At 42.6% G+C, this 21,409-nt stretch overlaps 1 long non-coding RNA gene across 1 annotated transcript in view; it reads right to left on the reverse strand.

The window, feature by feature from the left end:
• The window catches only part of LOC144799960 (uncharacterized), a 315,778-nt gene that overhangs the window by 220,041 nt on the left and 74,328 nt on the right, over window positions 1–21,409 (reverse strand). The gene's annotated exons all lie outside the window — the stretch shown is intronic.

The raw sequence follows: 21,409 nt of genomic DNA on the forward strand, positions 1-21,409 counted from the left end.
TGTTCATACAAATGGACTTCAGCCTGATTACAGTTTTAGACATAATTGACCCTATTTCTAGAACCTTCCCCTCATCAATGGCAACCTTGTCCCATTTCAGGCGTCTCCCACTGTTCGAGGGACAGACTTCACCTGTCAACCTCGCAACATGAGGCGCCTGAAGAGCTTTGTCCACTTTCCACAAAGGGGTCAGGGACAGAGTGAGTGGGTTGTGGTCACCGTCCGGGGATGGTAAAACCGCCATATCTAACAGGTGGGCCCAAAGCTTGAAGTCCAGCAGAATATAATCAATTCTGGACGAATGGCCAACCCTGTTAAACGTGTGAGCACCACAGGGGTCCGAGGCTGTTCTTCCATGTGTCGCTCTTAACCTATATTCCAGAGTAAGGGCATTTAATTGTATCGCCCGTTTAGACCACCTCTTGATTGGTGCCACCGTTAAAGGTGGAATTCCTCTCCTGGTGTCCTCATCTAAAGTACCCAGAAAGTCATCTGCTGCCAGGGGCTCATAAGAGCAAATAAAATCACCGGCAAGCAAGATGTAGGCATTGGTGCTACATGTTCTAAGTTCATCCTCAAGGGCCACTAGAGTTGGAGATGCCAAACCCCCATTGGGGCCTCTAACGTAAATGTTAAACATCTCTACGGCCCGGCCACTATGTGGCTAATCTGATAGCCCAGTGAGATGCTAGCCCAGATAAGCAGACCAGACCAGATGGACGACCCCTCCCTGAGGATGAGGCAATAGCAGGCACAAAGTAAGTCATATACCCGACCTTATAAAGTGGCTCCAGGCACCAAGTCTCCTGGAAAATGCATAACCCAAAAGACTCGATGAAGGTATTCCACTCTGGCAATTCTAGGTTTCGGGAAAGGCCCGCTATATTCCAGCTGACAATCTTCAACACGTTATCGATTGTCACTTGCTCAGCTAAGGGACGTTGCATGATCAGACTAGACTCGGAACCGGGTTCCCTTGTTGCACCCGCCGCCGCTACCAATGCACTAGAGGCAGTTGGACTTAGACCACCAAGTACGGCCATATGTAGTGAACCAGAGGAGAGGGCAGTAGGGGATTCAAGAGGGCAGAAGAAACCCGTGTTCTCATGACTACTCGTGCCAAAGCTCATAGGTGCTATAGCAACAGCAGGTACATTTCTGGCTGGTTTATGGCCATCGCGTCAACAGCCCCACCATGGCCAATGAGAGCTAGGGCCTGTATTCTAATACATCAAACTAAAAGGAGCTGGGTCCTGAAAGGGGTGCCTACTTCTCCTTCCCTCCCCATTCAAAGGATTGCTGAGCCATGGGGTTACTGGGCACGGGTTAAAGTAACTAAGGTCGCGAGTACTAATATCAGAAATACCACCATTAAATTCTTGACTACAAATATATCTGGCTACTCTGGGGTCTTTGAAATTAACTAAAATGCAATCACTCCTTAGATCTTTGGGCCTGGTGCCTACCCAGCTGACCCTTCTCACAAGAATAACCCGGCCATCCATGAAACTAGGTAGAGGTCTATTTTCCCTGAGCCAGAATAGTGTTTTATTTTTAAGTTCGATATATGACTCCTGTTTGCCTGAATTAAGTGGAGGAACCCCAGTGAGAACAACTACAAAAGGCTGACAATCAGGTGGTAGGTTAGCGTGGCGGGCAGTAGTTGATCCCTTCTCACCTTCTTGCTGGCCTTTTGGGGCTGGGATCGGGTTGCCAGGCCCAATCACTGTGTCTCTTTTACTATTATCAGTGATCTTATTCGTAGCTAAACACCCAGCACCAATATGTGCGGGCTCTTTAGCCTTCTTAACAGCTTTGTTCTTTTTCCTAGAGACTTCAGGATGCACTAAGACATCTACGGCAGCCATCCCTGAGTCTGACAGATCCCCTGAGGAGGCCGCCGTATGCACAGAGGTTGCATTTGTATCAGCAGCCCCCTGCAGTATCCCTACTGAGTTAGGTGGAGAAATAGCTTCCGGAGCTGTTCCGAATCTGTTCCCCACCAACCCATCCTCCCTAATTTTAGAGTGAAGTTTAATAAAATATTTTAAGGAGAAGAAATTGTCCAGAGAGGCCTGCTCGAATCTGCTCTCGCTCAGTCAGCCCTTTTACTCTCTCCAAAACTGGAAGGATCAGAGACCTCACTCCTTGCTCGATCTGAGCAATCAGTGGGGTTTCAGGTAGGGGGCCTAGAATGGGGACAGTTTGCGACTCTACATTTGACTGCTCACACGAGGTGCCGGGCGTCTCTCCTCCCAGAGATCCATCGGGATGCTTAACTGCGGGCCCCTTACCCTTCATAGTCCCACCCCCCCTGCTGTAGGTCTTTCTCAACTTTTTATAGGGTTTGGAACAACTACCCTTACGGGGGCTAACAATACGTTTCCTTTTAATAGGAACAGCTCCGTCTGCTACCAGTGGTGCTAACGCAGGCTGGGGAATATGAGCCTCATGGCTAGGGGGGAAAGGCAAAGTGTCTAAGGGAGCAAGAGGCTCAACAAGCCCTGGAGCTGGTAGGCTGGTTCTGGCCCCACCCTGAGCTATAGAATAAATCCTCTCCAAACTAGCTCTAATGGCATTTTCCCGTTCATAATCAATGCCAATGCCAGTAGAAACATTAAGCAAGGCTTCAGCAGCATGCACAGGGGAGGGGACCAGAGCCAGAGGCCCCAAGGAGGAACGTTTATAGGCAAGGGATTCACGTGAGAGGCAACGTTCCGTCAAGGCAATCTCTTTCTCAACAATCGAAAATGCGCGGGTGATAAACTGGTCCATTGTTCCACTCACACATCCGCCTCCCCCCCTCAAGCTCTTACCAGAGCGTGTTTACATCGACATGCGGAAGGAAGCCTACAAAACAATGTGCATTTATATACCAACTCAACCAGTGGAGCTATACAAGGTAGTAAGAATTAGCAGTCCACCGGGGCCACCGGGGTGAAGATCTTAGAAGGATGGCCCAGCCCAGCCACTCTCGTTCCCGGACGGCCACAGACGGCCCGCCCTTTGCCCGGGCTTAGCCCGGCGCACTCCCGTGCGCTCCCGCGCAGCGTGGACAAGTGAGCTAAATAGGCCACGTGGTGGCCGGTGGGTGGGGCCGAGCAATAGACGCAGACCAGGTGTGATAGGTCTCGCAGGGACTCCTGGATAACTGAGTCCCTGCGGCGTCCAGGCAGCCTGCTCCTTCTCCTCACGGTCAACAAAGCACCTCCCAAGGTCCAGTGACGCGAAGCTGCACCCGCGAAGTGGGTGCGGCGAGATGCAGCGTCAGGCAGGCAAGCACGGGTAAGCTCAGGCGGCGTCCTCCACAGATGTGGGCTCCCCTGGGTGCAAGTTAGGAACAACAGCAACTCCCCTTCATGACTTTACAAGATTAGAACTCCAGTGCAATAAATGTTCTAGTAAGTTTATGAATTATACAAAAAGACTGCACCACAAGAACAAAACAACAAGTAATAACCATTGTTTTCTTATATTTCCAGTGAGAAAAACTGTATTCAGTTGTAGAGAAGAAAGTGCTGAGTTAAAGGACTTATCACTTGAGTTAATTAGGAAAATAGACTATCTAATTTGAATGTTACAAGGTTCTGTTTTTTTATGTAATATTGTTTCATTGCAGACTTCCATAATCAGGTGTTATGAGCCTTGAATCAGTGTTTTTCTCTCATTTTCTTTCCCTTTCTCCCGCTCTATTGACTAATGTGATTTCTGTTCAATAGGAAATCATGGTCTCTCTGTGGACGTTAAAAGGATCAGCTTCATTGCACGCCTGGAAATCAGTAACAAAAGTCAGTGGACTATGACGGTTGGTTTTTCCACACCCAATTCTTCCTTGTTTGGAGGAACCAGACCAGATTTGTTCTGCCAGTAGTTCTCGCCTGAACAACTGCATGATGCTTAGGCTGCTGCAGCAGCTAAGCCTCATTTTCCTTGACAGAAAACACCTCCCATCTCCCTCCTGTGCTCTCCCCACCCCACTCTGAAATCCCTTCATAAATATACCAGCTGCTTAGCATGTACCCAATGTATGAATTAATCCAAGCAGAACTGGGAATTCCATGTGGTTTTGTTTGAGTTCAAAATATTTTATTGAGATTTCTTAATGAACAATCAAAGACATACAATAAATATTTTTGATCTACAGTATTCATTACAATACATATATTCTTATATTCATTACAAGAGATATGAAACTAATCAGAATCAAATCAAGGTAAAAAATAAAAAGTGGGGAAGGAGGGGAAGGAGGGGAGGGAACATCCAATAATAAACTAATGCTTTATCTATAAATAGAGCTACTATAACATATTACATAACATTATATAAGAACATTACTCATGAGAACAAGTAGTAAATATATCATTGAGATGCTAAATAAATGTCAACAGGAATCCAAAAGGAATGAAAAGAAACAGAGTTATGATTAACTCCAGTTAGAGATAACTGGGCACCTCTTTTGTAAAAATAACCCATGACCACCAAGCATGAATTGATAACTTTGAAGCATCTTTCCAACAGAAGGTAATGGATTTTAATACAGCTGAAATTAATAAGTTAAAAAGTTTACTTTCAAGGCATTTAAATTCTGCGATAAGGTAACAGATTTGCATATTAACAGTTTATAGGATAAGTCTTCATGTATACTTAATATCTTTTTAATAATGTCCCAAACTTCTGACTAAAATTTGGAAATTGAAGGACAATCATAAAGCATATCTGTAGTGAACCAGAATAGGAATTACAATGCCAACATATGTCAGATTGAAGTAGTAGTTTAGCTTGGAATAAACGTGTTGGAGTCCATAAACAATTAAATAAAATATACAAATTGGTTTGGTAAATTGATACAGTTAACCATCCAGCTATAATACTAAGGCATATATTTTCTCATGTATCAATAGACAATGAAAGCGATAATTCATCATTCCAGAAAGCTGCAATTATATTTGTTACTTCCTAAAGTATTTGACAGTTTTTTTTATATAAAATAGAAACCCCATGAGTTGACAATGATATAGTTTGGATATACATAGATAAATCAGGTTTAACATTATTAGGACTAGCTTGTTGAAAAGAATCTAAAATTGAATTACTTAAATACTCGTATTTAGTAAGTTCAGATTTAGATAAACCAAACTTTAATCGTAACTCCTCAAATGGTATAAAAGTATTATTGGAATAAACATCTTTAAGGTAAAAAATACCAGCTTTAATCCATGAATACCAAAAACTATTATTTCTATTCAATTTAATAACATTGCTATACCATAGTGATAGTTCATCAGTATTATTCATGGGATTTAGAAAAATGGAATCTAGATCATTAAAAATCAATTTAGTGGATTTAATAATAACAGATTTATGAAGAAATGATGATTTGTTAGACATAGTTAACAGAGTTGGCAATGGGAACGGTTGTACAATAGATTTTTTAATATGGAGCCAAGTAGGTGGATTTTGTAGAAATGAATGATTAAACCATATGGATCTTTGTTTTAAAATAAAAACTTTATGATATAGAAAAAATCTGGGATACCGAATCCAGCATTACATTTATGCATTTTTAATTTCTTATAACTAATACGAGGTGCTTTATTGTTCCAAAGAAATTTAGAAATAAGTTTATCAATATCTGTATAACATTTTAATGGATATTGAGTAGGAATCATGGCAAGGGTGTAAAAGATTTTAGGGGCAATATTCATTTTATTAGATTCCATTCTATCCCACCATGAAAGAGGTAGTGATGACCATTTAGACGTTTTATCTTTAATATAATCTAGGACAAAATTACTGGTTAAAGTCATTGTTGATTTTATAATAAAATACCAAAATATTTTAATTTATTCTTTTGCCAAATAATTTCATCATGGGAATCATATCAGGAGAACAATAAATATTTAAAGGAACAAATTCAGTTTTGTTAGTGTTTAACTTGTAACCTGAAACCATAGAATACTTTGCTATAATGTCTAATAAAGAAGGAAATGAGGATAATGGATCACTGATAAATAAAAGTACGTCATCAGCATACGCCAAAGTTTTAATAATCACCCACTTAATATTGATTCCGGTAATATCACAATTTCTTATAGAAGTAATAAAAGGTTTCATACCAATTAAAAACAATAGCAGAGAAAGGGAGCATCCTTGTCTTGTACCTCTAAAAAGGGAGAATTTATCTGAAACTTGGCCATTAATAAGTAAACGAGCAGTGGGAGCAAAATATAAAGCTGAAATCATGCGGATAAAAGTATCAGTAAAATTAAAAGAGGATAACGTACGAAATAAAAATTGCCCAATGCAGTTTATCAAAGGCTTTTTCAGCATCTAAAGCCATAATTCTTGAAGGAATAGTTAACGTATGACCTTGTTCAATGACATGTAAGTTCTTGTATTATTTGCAGAGTACCTATTTTTCATAAATCCAGATTGGTCAGGATGTATGATAGACTCTAAAACAGGAGAAAGACGCGTAGCCAATATTTTAGCATATAATTTACAGTTGTGATTAATTAAAGAAACAGGGAGATAATTAGATACAAGGGAGGGGTTCTAATCTGGTTTGGAAGTACAATAATTAAAGCCTCAGTAAAAGAACCAGAAGTAATTCCTGAAGAGCCAAATGTTGTAAAAAGTTGAAATAAAAAAGGTAAGAGTTGGGGTTGAAATTCTTTATAAAACTCCGCCAGGATACCATCAGGACCCAGAGATTTATTTTTTGGGGAAAGATTTTATAGCAGATAAAATGTCATCTTTGGTAATGGGAGAGTCAAGTCCAATTTTACCTTTTTCAGAAATCTTAGGTAAACCACATGAGGATAAAAAAGAACCAACGAATGAATCATCATGAAAATCAGGTTTGCTATATAACTTAGAGTAAAAATCCAAAAATTCATTAACAATATCTTTATGAGAAAATGTAGTTTTACCATTTGGCCTATGAATAGAGTTGATTTGAGATTTATCTTTTTTAATATGTAGGTAATTCGCTAACAGTCTTCCAGATCTATTGGCATTGAAACTAAATTTTGCTTTGGCCTTAGCAATATGAATGCCGGCTCTTTTACTAAGAAATGTATTAAACTCATAGCGCAGCTGTTGCAATTTAGTTCTATATTGAGTATCATTAGACGTAATAAAAAGCCGTTCATATTTCGCTATTTGTTTTCCTAACTGTTCAATACTTGCATTAAAAGTGTTTTGTTTTCATGGGCCATAATAGAAATAGTAACCCCTCTAATATAAGCTTTAAAAGCATCAGATCTATTAATCATTGAAGTAGAGCCTTCAGGATTAAATTTAAAGAGTACTTAATGGTAGATAATAGTCTTGGCTTATTATGTTCATTGAGAGCTATACCTGAATTCATTCTCCATCTAGACTGTTTAGTAAAGGATGAATTTAAATTCAAAATACAAGAAATCATAGCATGATCAGAGATATCAATATTACCAATCTTTGGAGTAGTAACAGAGTTAATCAGCTGTCTTATGAAAAATATATAATCGATCCTAGAATGAGAATTGTGAGGAATTGAAGAAAAAGTAAAACATGTTTCTGTAGGAAAATATAGACGCCAGATATCAACTAACTTAGTGGTTTGAAGAAATGATTTAAAAGCAAAGTAAACCTTAGGAGAATGGGATTTAGTACGAGATAATCTATCTAGCAAAGGATCAGATATGACATTAAAATCACCTGCAACAATTAAAGGCACATTACCAATTTTTAAAACCTCAGTTGAAAGATTAGTCCAAAAAACAGGATCATCCGCAGTAGGACCATAAACATTTAATAAAAATATGATCGAGTCATAAACTTTAACTTTAACAATTAAATATCTCCCTTCCGTATCTATAATTTTACTTCGAATTTGGCAATGCGATTGTTTTGCAAATAATATAGCAACACAATTTTTCCTGCCATTAGCAGGAGAAGAAACAATATTATCAACCCATTTTTTCTTCATATAATCTAATATTTTATCATCTACATGAGTTTCATGTTAAAAAACAAAAATCAACTTTGCAACTACCTAACTAATCTAAACTTTTTGTACATTTAACTGGATGGCATAAACCTTTAACATTTAGTGAAACTACTTTAATATTGGCCATAATGGAGGGAAAAGAGAGAAAAGATTAAGAAGAGGAGTGTAAGAATAAAGTACATGTACTAACATGACAGTAGCTCTAGAACTTGCAAAAAGGAGAGGAGAAGGTGAAACAAAGAAAAGGAGACAAACAAGATACATAAATATGAATAGTGAAACACACACATTATCTGCAACCATGGCCGGAACCGTTGAAGCCCAAAATATGAATGAAATAATTTATAAATTTGTCAGAAAGATCATGTTGGAAAAAAGTCAAGTAGTAGGGTCATGAGTATCCATTGAATGCTGCATTTGTTGATCTAAAAAATGACGCAGTTCTTCTGGACGTTGAAAGGATTTTGAAAAATGATCTTTCCAAATGCACATTGTGGATGGATCAAAAAGGCCGTATTTATTTGTGGTAGAAAGGACAAGAGATACCCTTTGACACCCTGAGACAGCAATATGATTTAGCCCCATCAGAACACTTCCGGTATATACAGATACGCCACGCCTTAACGACGACACTGACGCCTGAAACTGAAGTCCCAGAAGCGTCCCCTCTCGAGGATAGACTACTCACAGACTACATGCCATCGAAGGCGACATCCCTAACTTATCGTAAGTTAATAAATAATTTACCTGACCCGACAGGGCCCTTGCGGGTGAGGTGGTCTCATGACTGTGGGGACATTGAAGATTCAGAGTGGCAAGAGGCGCTGGCGTCTCCAAAAGAAGTGGGCATCCCCTCGCGTCTCCGCTTGGTGCAGCTGCGTATATTACATCGATCACATTACACTAGACACACACTGCATAAGATGAGACAGATAGCACACCCATACTGCTTGCGGGGTTGTGGTGAGGAAGGGACTTTCTATCACACCATATGGGACTGCCCAAGAATTGCAACTTACTGGACACAAGTAATGAGAACCATGTCTCAATCGGAGGGGGTTTCCCTACTGCCAGATCCTAGACGTTGCCTTTTGAATACATGGGAACCTAATGATCTCACACGTTCGGGACAAGGCTGGATGACGCTGGGTATGTTGATGGCGAATAGGAACATAGTGCAGAGGTGGGGTGGGGCGGAGTTGCCTACGCTAGCGGTTTGGAAACATGATATGGATGCAGCGATGATTTCAGAACGGGCAGTGTTTTGCAATAGGGGCTGTCCCCAAAAATGGAGTAAAATCTGGGGCGCATGGAATGACTATAGAGGAAACATTTGTGAACCTCCCTCTGTTGATGATGATTCTAGCTCTGATTCCGATTGAGGCATTAGGAACGTTGACTGTGCTGAGAACCCCTGTCACGACTGTCGGATTGAGATATATTTGTACTTGTGACATAATCATATTTGTTTCTGCTGGAAGGATACTGTGCACAATCTGTTTTACATATTTACTGGACAATGCATTGCACTGTTTTGAAAATGGCAATAAAAATATTTTCACAAAAAAAAGGCCGTATTTGTATCCAAGGCTTCTTAACTGAGGGCGGAGATCAGTAAATTCCTTACGTATTGCAACAGTTTCTTTAGCAAAGTCTTGGCGAATAAAGATTTTATTACCATTAACCATCAATGAAGGAATTTCTCTTGCTCCTTTTCTAACCATAACCAAATGGTGATAGAACTTTAAAAATCATCTATCTAGGTTTAATATGATGAGGGTTGCGATGTGAGGGAATTCTGTGGGCCTGATCAATGTCAAACTTTTCTGGAAATTTGATATTTAAAAGACCAGGAATTAGGTTCTCTAAGTATAACCAACAGTTAGATCCCTCAACTACTTCAGGTAAATTAAATATGCAAAGGTTGTATTGTCTATTGCGATTTTCCACATCCAAAAGAAGTGAGCATATTGGAGATATTTTTGCCACAATTGGGGGGAAAGCATCTAGTATTTTAATTGAGTTATCAGAAATTTTCATTGACAAGCTTGCCATTTCCTTCTGCACATTTTTAACTTCTGTCACAATAGTGTCAGTATTCGCTCGAAGCGCCTAAATTTCTTCCAAAAGGAAGGTTCAGATGACTCAACCACTTTCGATTTTATTGGAGGGGGTGAAGCCTGCTGTCTCCTTTTATTGCTGAGAGGATTTTTATTTTCCATTTTCGTAAATAAATAATAAAAATTGAAGAAATATGAGCAACTTATGAATAAATATAGTACAAGATATGAAGTAATCCTCATAGAGACTTGTGCAGCAGCTAAACTGGACTGTGGGTGTGGTTAGGCCCCAAGCCAGGCCCTTTCCTGAAGTTCTCTCCGTCCCCTTGACAGACAATTCAGGCTGTACCTTGTTACAGAGCTCGGAGCAGGAACCAGGGAGCTGGAATCACCATTTCCTATGAGCAGAAAAACCGGAAACCTCCTCACAATGCAGGTAGAAAGTGAATTATATGAGCGACCCCATAAATAGCACTTTCCTGACAGAATTTTCGTCGTTAATCACGAAAAACGGGTGAAATCGCGGAGGAGCTCACAGGGTGGCGGCCATCTTGATTCGCGCGCTCGTGCGTATCCATTCCATGTGGTTTTGTGACTGGAAAAATGTGTTTCACACAGTAATTCTCCATTCCAGGGGATTTAATTTGTAATTGGACAGTACTGAGGTGGATTACATGCACTCTAATGGTAAACTCACCTGAGATTTTACCATTACCGTCCAACTCATAACTAGAGCCAAAGTGTTTATAACTTATGCTTGCCATCAATTTGCCTGCTTCTGCTGACTGCAGGTAAGTTGACCAAGTCTATTAAAAAAAGCTTGCAGTTGATCTGCTGTGATCTACAGGTCACAGTTTTGAATCCCAGGAAAAGCCACCTCAATTTTCAGAGGTGAGTATATTGTGCCGTATTAAACTGACTGATAGTAATAATTGATATTTACAGTTATTAGAAACAGCTGAAGTGTGGTATGAACCCTTATATAAAATATGGGTATATATTTTTCTCACTCTATTTTCTTAGCATTTAGAGTGCGCGCAAAAGATGCAGATTTTCCCTGCACTTTTTCCTCTATAGACACCAAGCATGTAAACAATTTTTGCAGGTGTTGGAGGTATATGAAGGTGTTTGTTTCAGAGAAAGCAGTAGTTTAATATTTGCATTTTCATTGATAAATTCAGTTTTCATACTAGATATTCATTGATAGATTAGGTAGTACTCAGCAACTTTCTTTGGAATGTGACTAATAGAATGGACTGCACATTCTACTTTCTGGTCACTACTGTCCTGTACGGGTAAGGCTCCGTATAGAAAAAAATGATGATAAAGCTGTATGGGAACTTTAAAACATGCCATTTTCAACAGGTCACATCAATTAGTTGAAAGATATTTGCTCCACGAATGTCCAACTTGCGGTTAAAAAGATCGAAATCCACCGTTGGTTAGACATTTGGTTAAAAATGATATTATATATCACATACAGAGCTCCATGTATTTGAAATTGTAAGAGATCCAGGAGGTGGAAACCACAGGGACAAGCTTCTAAAAAGAGAGATTTTTGGATGAGGGTTTCAGATTTACTACTTCCCAGAGAATTACATTATCAGCAGAATTGTATTTGTTTTTAGATATCATGGTGATGCAGACACCTTGAAATGGTGTGCAAGCACAGTCTTCTAATCCAAGCGGTGTGCGGACTCTGCTGGAGCTGTGTTCATAGGTACTTTTCTTGGAAAGAGGATCATACATCGTTAATTTTTGTTTTTGCAGACAGTGACAGCCCTCTGACGTCTTCAGAGTGGATCCTAGGTTTAAGAATCACACATGTCAACTTAGCAGTACCAATAAAGTCACATTCTCCTTGTTGACTTGGAGCTACATTTGGTCTCATTGGCACAATCATGATGTGCGAAGGATTTCCCTGCCAGGAGTCCTCCCCTCAAGTGTTACAATCGAGACAACTACTACTGCAGTAACAGTCTGAAAATTTGTTACCCCTCCTATGACATGTTGACTGTGTCTTTAACATAATGTTCATACCTAGTAGGTTATTTCAATGCCAATAACAAATGTGGCAGCAAACATGCCCTAATTGGTAATTTAATTATCAGCAACGATAACCACCGCAATTACACAGCCGATTTATTTTGTGAAATAACTGACCATAATATTGCTAGTGCTGGTTATTTTGCAATCCTCATTCTGCAAGATCATGTGAACATCTGATGACATTAGTAGGAGGTGTGGGGTATTACTGTCACGCTTCTCTTTAATTTCATCTATTGTACTGTTACTGAATCATGATGTAGAGTTCTTTAAAGATGAGAGTTTTTACCTCTTTCACAAATTGCAGCAGGGTTGGGGTAGTCCAGAGAAATAAAGGGCTATCATTCCAAATCCTAAGTGCATTAAAGGAGAAGGCCTGGTGCCTTGTTTTTTCTTTCTTTTTTTTTTTGCAGTGTTTCTTCTCCAGTCTAATGGTGTCCTGGCTGTGAGTGTGCCGAAAGGAACAGGAGATGGGTGGCTTGTCGCTCTGGTATGTTAGGGTGCTGGTTGTGATGACTTCGATGCAGCTGGTTTTGAAGAGGGTGTGGGCCAGCAAGGGGAGTCAGTGGAGTTCTCTCTGGATGGCAGTGTTCTGACAATATTTCTTCAGGCCGCTAATGAAGGGTACATCGGCAGGTATGATGTCTCTAAGGGGTGCCATTGTGGCATCGGGGAAGCTGTGGAGCAGGGTAGTGCTGCCATCTCAAGATGAGAGTGTGACGGCTTGAACAGAAATTCTAAAGTTCCTTGCTTGGAGAAATAGTTCAACTTTTAAGCACAGAGAGTAGGCACAAGAGTGACGGTTAATTTTGTTCTTTTTCAGGTTCGGACTAGTATTTGCATGCTGTTCCTTTGAAATTGCCGACAGTCTGTGTTAGTAGGGTTAAGCTTTAGGTAGATGCTGGTTTGGTGTTAACCCTAATATTATGGTAGTCACACCCAGGTGCATTTCATCATGAATATCTAGCCTGTTTGTCTATTCCCGACACTACATACCGAAATGTTGTCAATCATTTACTTTAAATAGCAATAATATATTATCGTCTTAGGTGGTGGCTTCCAGTTCAGCCCACCACAATCCAGTTCACCCAATAACAATCCAATCCACCTCAATCCAATCCACCTCAATCCAATCCACCCCACTGCAATCCAATCTGTCCAACTCAACCCCACCCGCCCCATCCTACGTCAATCCAATTCACCCCACCCCAATCCAATCCAATCCACCCCATGCTAATCCACCCCACTCCACTGCAGTCCAATCATCCCAATCTACTCCAGTCCACCCCATATGCGCCAATCCAATACACCCCACCCCAGTTCAGTCCACCCCATTCAATCCAATCCATTCAGCCTACCACACTCAAATCCGTAACGATCCAATCCACCCCACTCCAGCCCAATCCACCCCACTCCAATTCAGCACACAACCTTCCAATCCAGTCCAGTCCACACCCTCCACTCTAATTCACCCCACTCCAAACCACCCTATTCTAATCCAATCCACCCCACCCCGATCCAATTCAATCCACCCCACCCCACCCCAATCTAATCCACCCACTCCAAATCACCCCACTCTAATCCACCTCACCCCGTTTCAATCCACCCTATCCTGCCCATCCGCTCCAATCCAACCCACTGTACCCCAATCCACCCCAATCCATCCCACCCCACTACCTCAATCCACTCCAGCCCACTCTATTCCACCCCACTCCATGAAACTCTACGACACTACACTCTACAACACTCTCTGTCACTGAACTCTGCTCCTCTCTACTCAACTCTACGACACTCTACTCCCCTACTCCACTTTATGACACTCTACTCCAACAAATCCAGTCTACAACACTCTACTCCCACTCCACTATAGGACACTCCACACCACTAATGTTTAACCATGCTGAACAGCAGCCACACTAGTGTTCAACATGGCGAAAGCACATTGCCAAAGCCAATAGTTATGGTATAGGCGAGACCTATTGGCTCTGACAAGGCTTGTTACCTGTGTCACTGAAGTAAGGCCTACAGGCGCATTCATTTACATTTCTGCTGCTGATTGCTTCGCTCACCCTTGACTTACATTGGGTTGGTATGTAGTGCTCCTCAGTGCATGTGTGGTCTACATGTGTTGGGTGTATGTGTTCCTTTAAATGGTACAGTACAGGGATAATGCAGTACTGTGCAGTGAGTATATGCTACATGCATGTGCTGGGTGTATGTGTGCCTGTGAGTGGTACAATGCATAAAGCATGTAGTGCTGTGTATGTATGTATGTATGTATGTATGTGCTTGGTGTATATGTGCATGCAAATGGTACCATACATGATGTGTTACTGTGCAATGCGTGTACGCTGTATCATGTGCTGGGTGTATGTGTGTCTGTGACTGGTACAATTTATGAAAGATTCTAGGTTCTATTTTGGGAGACCCAGGGCTGCATGGCGATGCATGAGGAGAGGAGGCAAAGAAATTCTCCCAGACAGATTTGTATATTGCTGCATTCTTGAAAGCTAGGTGGGACACACTGGAGAGCGGGAGAGCCAGGCTCACCCAGTAAACTTCAAAGGGTGCTCTTTGATTTAGAGAGAGGTCATAAGGAAGGTCTGGTCATATCTCCAGAAGAAGATGGGGCTGCTAGGAGAATCCTAAAGAGTAGGGCTGAGGTCCAGGGAATAGCCTTTTGGTACACTTCTCACTGTGGCTGACATACAGGTGTGAACCTCTTGTCACTCCCATGGCCTGTGTTGTTTGGCGATCAGATTTGAAGTTGCTCCTGCTGTGACAGACGGCTTTCAGGAAGAAGAGATAACAGAGGAGTGGGCACTTCAAAAGGAAACAGACTCCCAACATAAACTTCAAAGACTCAGACTCTAAATCACATTTGGTGTCTAGATATGGGCTCTAAGAACGGTAGCTTTATTCCTCAAAAACTGTTAACTGTTAAGCAGCTCTGCAAGACTTCTGCAGGATTAGGCCCAAGGGCTGCTATTTTCCCTGCTGGGTAAGGGGACATCACCCACGGAATCCAAGAATACCTGCCCAGGAGCACCAGCGTCTGTCTGTTTGCCAAGACCAATGTGCACTGTGAGGAAGAGGAGAGCATTGGAGAGAACGAGGTCCAGAGGTGAATCCTGGCAAGTGGATCTCTGCAGCGAGGTGTGAGGAGGATGTATGACGTTACATCGCGGGCACACAGATCGCGTGCTGTAACATCGCGACCATGACCTCGCCCCGACCATTACAACGTGAACAAACACATCGCAGCCTTTTGCAACGCGATTGCATTGCTTCCCATTGGCCCGAACATCACCCCGCAGAACATCACGTTGCAGTGCAAAACAACGCGATTTTTTGTATTTGACGCGTGAACCTGCCTCTACCCCTACCTCTACCCAGCCATAAATATTACTAGTCCTGTGCATAATTTGCATTTCACAAGCTTAATTGCGCCGTAAATCTCGACTAGTCAGGTACTCCTAACATGCGTGATTTACTGTTTTCCTAACTTGAACATTGCAGCTTTCTCTCGCGGTTCGAGCTGATGTGTTTCTCACGGCCGTGAAACTAGATGCTGACAAAGTGTGATGTGCTAGCAACGTTCAAAATCCGCCATACTGGAAAGTGGGTGGAAGTGAGGAATATGTTCCCAAAATTATTTATTCTCATGAACAAATCGCTCTTCCAATGAAAAACATCCCTAAATTTGCCGTTTTCAAAAGGACACCTGGTTCACAAAACAACTGTAATGATTGCACGTGCTACGAAATAATTTTTTTGAAAAAAAACATGCAGCTATGCTCTTTATTTTATGGAAACGACTCTTTTAAACCATTTCTTTAATCACTTTTCTACACTATCTCTCTTAAATATGGATTTTCATAACTATTTCACAATTCTGAATTCCATGAATGACGTAGAGACTGGTCCCTAATCACATCTTGCTTGAAAGACAGTTAAACAGATATTGCTAGAAATTGTTGGTTGACTAATTGTTGATGCTTATGACGTCCCAGTCTGCTTTTACAAGGTGAGCAAAGAATGGTTTTCATACTGCAGTAAACAGTTGAAAAAAACCACTGGACTACAGATGCGTTAAGTAGAAAAAAGAAATAGGGATTACTTTGATAAACAGAAATAGATACTGCAGACATCTCATTGGCGGTGTAGATTCCTGCAACTGCACGTTTTTAAAGCGACCAGCCTATTCCCAGGTTCCTGGAAAATGTAATCTATCAGTGAAATTGTTTCTTTTATTGTTTGCTATCAGCTGTAATTAATGTGCGTGTGCAGTCCCATCCAACCAACCACCCATCCATCTACCCACCCATCTACCCATCCATCCACCCACCCATCCATCCATCCACCCACCCATCCATCCACCACCCATCATCCATCCACCCACCCATCCTCCATCCACCCACCCATCCATACATCCACCCATCCATACATCCACCCATCCATACATCCACCCATCCATACATCCACCCATCCATCCATACATACACCCATCCATCCACCACCACCCAGCCCCCATCCATCCACCCACCCATCCATCCATCCATCCACCACCCATCCATCCACCACCCATAATCCATCCATCCATCCATCCATCCACCACCCAGCCCCCCATCCATCCATCCACCCATCCATCCACCACCCATAATCCATCCACCCACTCATCCATCGAGCCACCCATCCATCCATCCATCCACCCATCCATCCATTCACCCATCCATTCACCCATCCATCCATTCACCACCCATCCATTCACCACCCAGCCCCCATCCATCCACCCAGCCACCCACCCATCATCTATCCATCTACCCATCCATCCGTCCACCAACCCATCCATCCACCACCCATCATCCATCCACCCACCCATCCATACATCCACCCATCCATACATCCACCCATCCATTCATCCATCCATTCATCCATCCATCCACCACCCATCCATACATCCACCCATCCATCACCCATCAATCCACCACCATCCATACATCCACCCATCCAGCCATCCACCCACCCACCCATCCATCCACCCACCCATCCATCCACCACCCATCATCCATCCATACATCCACCCATCCATCCATCCACCCATCCATCCATCCATCCATCCACCCACCCATCCATCCATCCACCCACCCATCCATCCATCCACCCACCCATCCATCCACCCACCCATCCACCCACCCATCCATCCATCCACCCACCCACCCATCCACCACCTATCATCCATCCATACATCCACCCATCCATACATCCATCCATCATTCATTCATGCATCCACCCATCATTCATTCATGCATCCACCCACCCACTAGTGATAGCCACCGTTTATTAAATATTTACATCTGCAACATTATAACATATGTAGCCTGTAATTACACAAAAGATATCACTGTAAATACATAAAAAGTACATGTAGCGCTGCACTTGAAATTGTGGCGACTTGATAGGAGGCTCGAACCTTGGTTGATCGCACCAAAGTCGGCAGAGCTAGCCGCCAGACCACATCCTCTCCCTGTTATCATCTAGTCGCTAAATATAACATATATAAAAGAATTCGCTGCAAATGCACCTAAATAACATAGCCACTGTTTATGAAATATTGACATCTGTTTCTTAATGACACGTTTTGTACTGAAATCCTCGCTTATTAAATATTGACACCGTACTGAAATAATCGCTTATGAAATATTGGCACCTGTTTCTTAAATATGTACCTGAAATCATGAAGTCGCAGCGAACTCACATAGCTACTGTTTATTAAATATTGCCACCTGTTTCTAATTACACGTTTTGTAATGAAATCGTCGTTTAAATTCACCTAAAAAAACATTTTACATCTGCGCTGTAAATGTTTCTTTTGTTTAAATTCATCTAAAAAACATTTTACATCTGCGCTGTAAATGTTTCTTTTGTTTAAATTCACCTAAAAAAACATTTTACATCTGCGCTGTAAATGTTTCTTTTGTTTAAATTCACCTATTTCCATATGCGAGGCTGATGTAGAAGCATACGTCCGATTTTACATCTGCCCTGTAAATATTTCTTTTGTTTAAATTCACCTAAAAAAACATTTTACATCTGGCGCTGTAAATGTTTCTTTTGTTTAAATTCACCTATTTCCATATGCGAGGCTGGGCACTGTTTCTGTTGCAAGCACACCTTGGCATCGCTAGCGATGTAATCGCTATCGATGTATATGTTATTGCGATGTAGTAGCATGCGTCCGGATAACATGCGTTGTGATGCCGGCCGCGATGTAAAGTCGCGTTGCGATGGCAGATCGATGCGATACATTCGATGTAATGAGTGTTTCCCTGTGAGGAGACTGATACTGAACCAATCGGGTTGTTGCCTGTTTGCAGGGGACGTCGGCAAACATTCGTATGAAAGAGGAAGGCCGCCATGAAGTGAGACATGATAGTTACTGCAGCGAACCGATCATCTCCCATGAGCAGGTTAAGTCAGCAACCCCAAAATGCCAGATAGAGCTGATGTGAAAAGGACTGCCATGCTGAGCGGGCCATAGCCCATGTGCAGTGATGAGTCACCAACCCTGAATTCTAGGTGAGGCTGTCATGATGCACACTGCTGCACCGAGCAGGCTGCAGCCCATGTATGGTGATAAGTCGGTAACCCCATAAGCCAGACATGCCATCATGAAACAAGCAGCTGTGCAGATTGAGGGGGAGCCCCTGTGCAGTGGAGGGAACGTGACCCCACATGCCAGAGGGGGCCACTGTGACCAAGCAAAAAGTGTGACCTGGTTGAGACCATCATCGGAGGAGAAAGGCGGCCATGGTGACACTTGTGAACCTGAGCCATGCTAAGGACCAACACCAGGATCGTCGCACCCTGTGGGAAGAGATGAAATTACCACTGCCTCTAATTCTCCTAGAGAAATTTTTAAAATTGCAAAATTCCTTATTGATACCCCGTCCATTCCCCTTGATCCTAGCAAAGCTCAGACACGTTGTGACAATCAGGCGGAATATCTTTAGAAGAAAATACAGAACATTTCTTCTGCATTTGATTCACCTACGGTGGCTTATGATAATGGAACTATCCCACCACAGACTACGCCACATACATTGGATGAGTTCCCTCTGCTTAATGAGGACTCACCTGATATCCTCATGCGGAAAGTTAAATCTGGGTCACCTATTGATCCCGCCCCCCCCTGTCATCTAACTAAGATTATAGACACTATTAGGCCTGTCATCCTCAATATTTTAAACTCCTCCATCACTACAGGTCTAGTCCCTTTGGCGTGGAAATGCGCCCAAGTTAGAGCACTACTAAAAGAACCCACCTTGGACCCAGACAACATGGCCAATTATCGTCCGATTTCACTCCTCCCCTGGGTTAGTAAATTGTTGGAGAAACATATCAACGTCTCCATCACACAATTTCTGGAAAACAACCTTTTGCTTCACGACTCCCAGGCAGGTTTCCGGCCCAAGTTAGGAACTGAAGCTGCTCTTCTGACGGTGACTGAGGTGGCAAGGAAACAGATGGACCAAGGTGGCACTATAGCAATTATGTTGCTTGATCTTAGTGCCGCCTTCGACACTGTTAACACCAGCATTCTTCTTCACCGCCTACGCCAAATAGGAATCTCAGGGAAGGCTATACACTGGCTTCAGTCCTTTCTGGAGAATCGTTCCTTTGAGGTAGTAGAGGGCAACACCCACTAAAAAATCTGGCCCCTTGATCGAGGTGTAACCCAGGGCTCCTCTTTGAGCCCTACCCTTTTTAATGTTTATATGCAACCTCTTGCCGACTTTGTGAATTCGTTCGGTCTAGACATAGTGACCTATGCCGACGACACGCAATTGGTTGTATCAATGAACCAGTCCAATACCTCTCCCCCTAACCTCAGTAAATGTCTGGTAGCAATTAATCAGTGGATGACCTCTTCGCACCTGAAGCTTAACGGTGAGAAAACGGAGCTTATGATTCTGGGCAATCCAACTATCGCTAGCCCTTTGTCAGACTGGCCCCCATGCATGGGAAACCCGCCCCAACCTAGAACCCAAATAAAGAGCCTGGGCATGTGGCTGGACACAAATTTAAATTTTACACAACAAGCAACCATTTTGTCCGCCACCTGCTTCGGCCTTATGCGCATGCTTAAGAAAGTGTTGCCACTCCTTCCCTCCCAAGCTCGCAGAATAATGGTGCAAGCCATTATTTTATCTCGCCTAGACTATGGGAATTCCTTATACCTGGGGGCTCCTGTCTCTACTATAAGGAAGCTCCAGATTACCCAAAATACGGCTGCCCGCCTCTTGCTAGGCCTTAACCGGCGAGAATCAGGCACAGCGGCCTTGAAGAAACTTCACTGGCTTCCCATTAAGGCCAGAGTACTGTTCAAATCTATGTGCATTATGCACAAGGCCATGTGGAAGACCGCTCCATCTATGATTTGTTCTTTGGCGACCCCCTACCTCCCTCATAGATCCCTGAGATCCAGTACAGCTTTCCTGGCCACAATAAACAAAATCAAACGTGCTAGATGGGGCGGGCGATCCTTCTCCTGGAATGCCGCCAAGGCCTGGAACTCCTTGCCTAATACCCTTCGCAGCGAATCTAACCTGCTGAAATTCCGGAAAGATCTGAAAACTCTTCTCTTCATCTAACTTGGTCTTCTCAGCCCACATTGGTCAGACAATATAGCGCTACGAGGCCTCCGGGTTGTTTGCGCTTAATAAAACGCAATTAATAATAATAATAATAACTTACCCAGCGTGGAGAAGCATCAAGAACACCCCCGGCTGCTGCAGGACCATGTGTAAGCCAGTTGCAGCCCACCTGGGCCTCATGTGAACGATATACAGGAGATGGTCGGTGCAGCTCCAGCACCCTCGGAGGGGGCACGCTCAGAAACTCTGGTCACTCCGATCCTGCTGGTGTAGGCAAGACTAATTTCAGTCCAGTTGGACCCGGGTAACTTGCTTGCTAGATAGCGCTTTGGCGCTGGAACCCTTTTGACTTTAATACAGAGTCGGAATGGGACTCCTGGGATTCAGACCACTGGGGGGGGCGGGGGGGGGGGGGCGTACCTATAATGAGTTTGGGAATAATCCCTATTGATAATCTGAGAAAAGTTGGACTCCGAGATCCACCTATGAAACACTAGATCCCTGTCCCCAGAGGACAGTGTGTATTGTTTATAGATGTTGTATTTTGCTTTGTGGTCATATATAGTCTTTTTTATCACAAAAGCAAGTATTTGACTGGAAAATCATTTATTGCTGCTGTGCGTATTTTGAGTTGTGAGCCAGTGTTCACCCAC

Source organism: Lissotriton helveticus, chromosome 12 (genome assembly GCF_964261635.1).
Source record: "Lissotriton helveticus chromosome 12, aLisHel1.1, whole genome shotgun sequence".
Taxonomy (NCBI): Eukaryota; Metazoa; Chordata; class Amphibia; order Caudata; family Salamandridae; genus Lissotriton; species Lissotriton helveticus.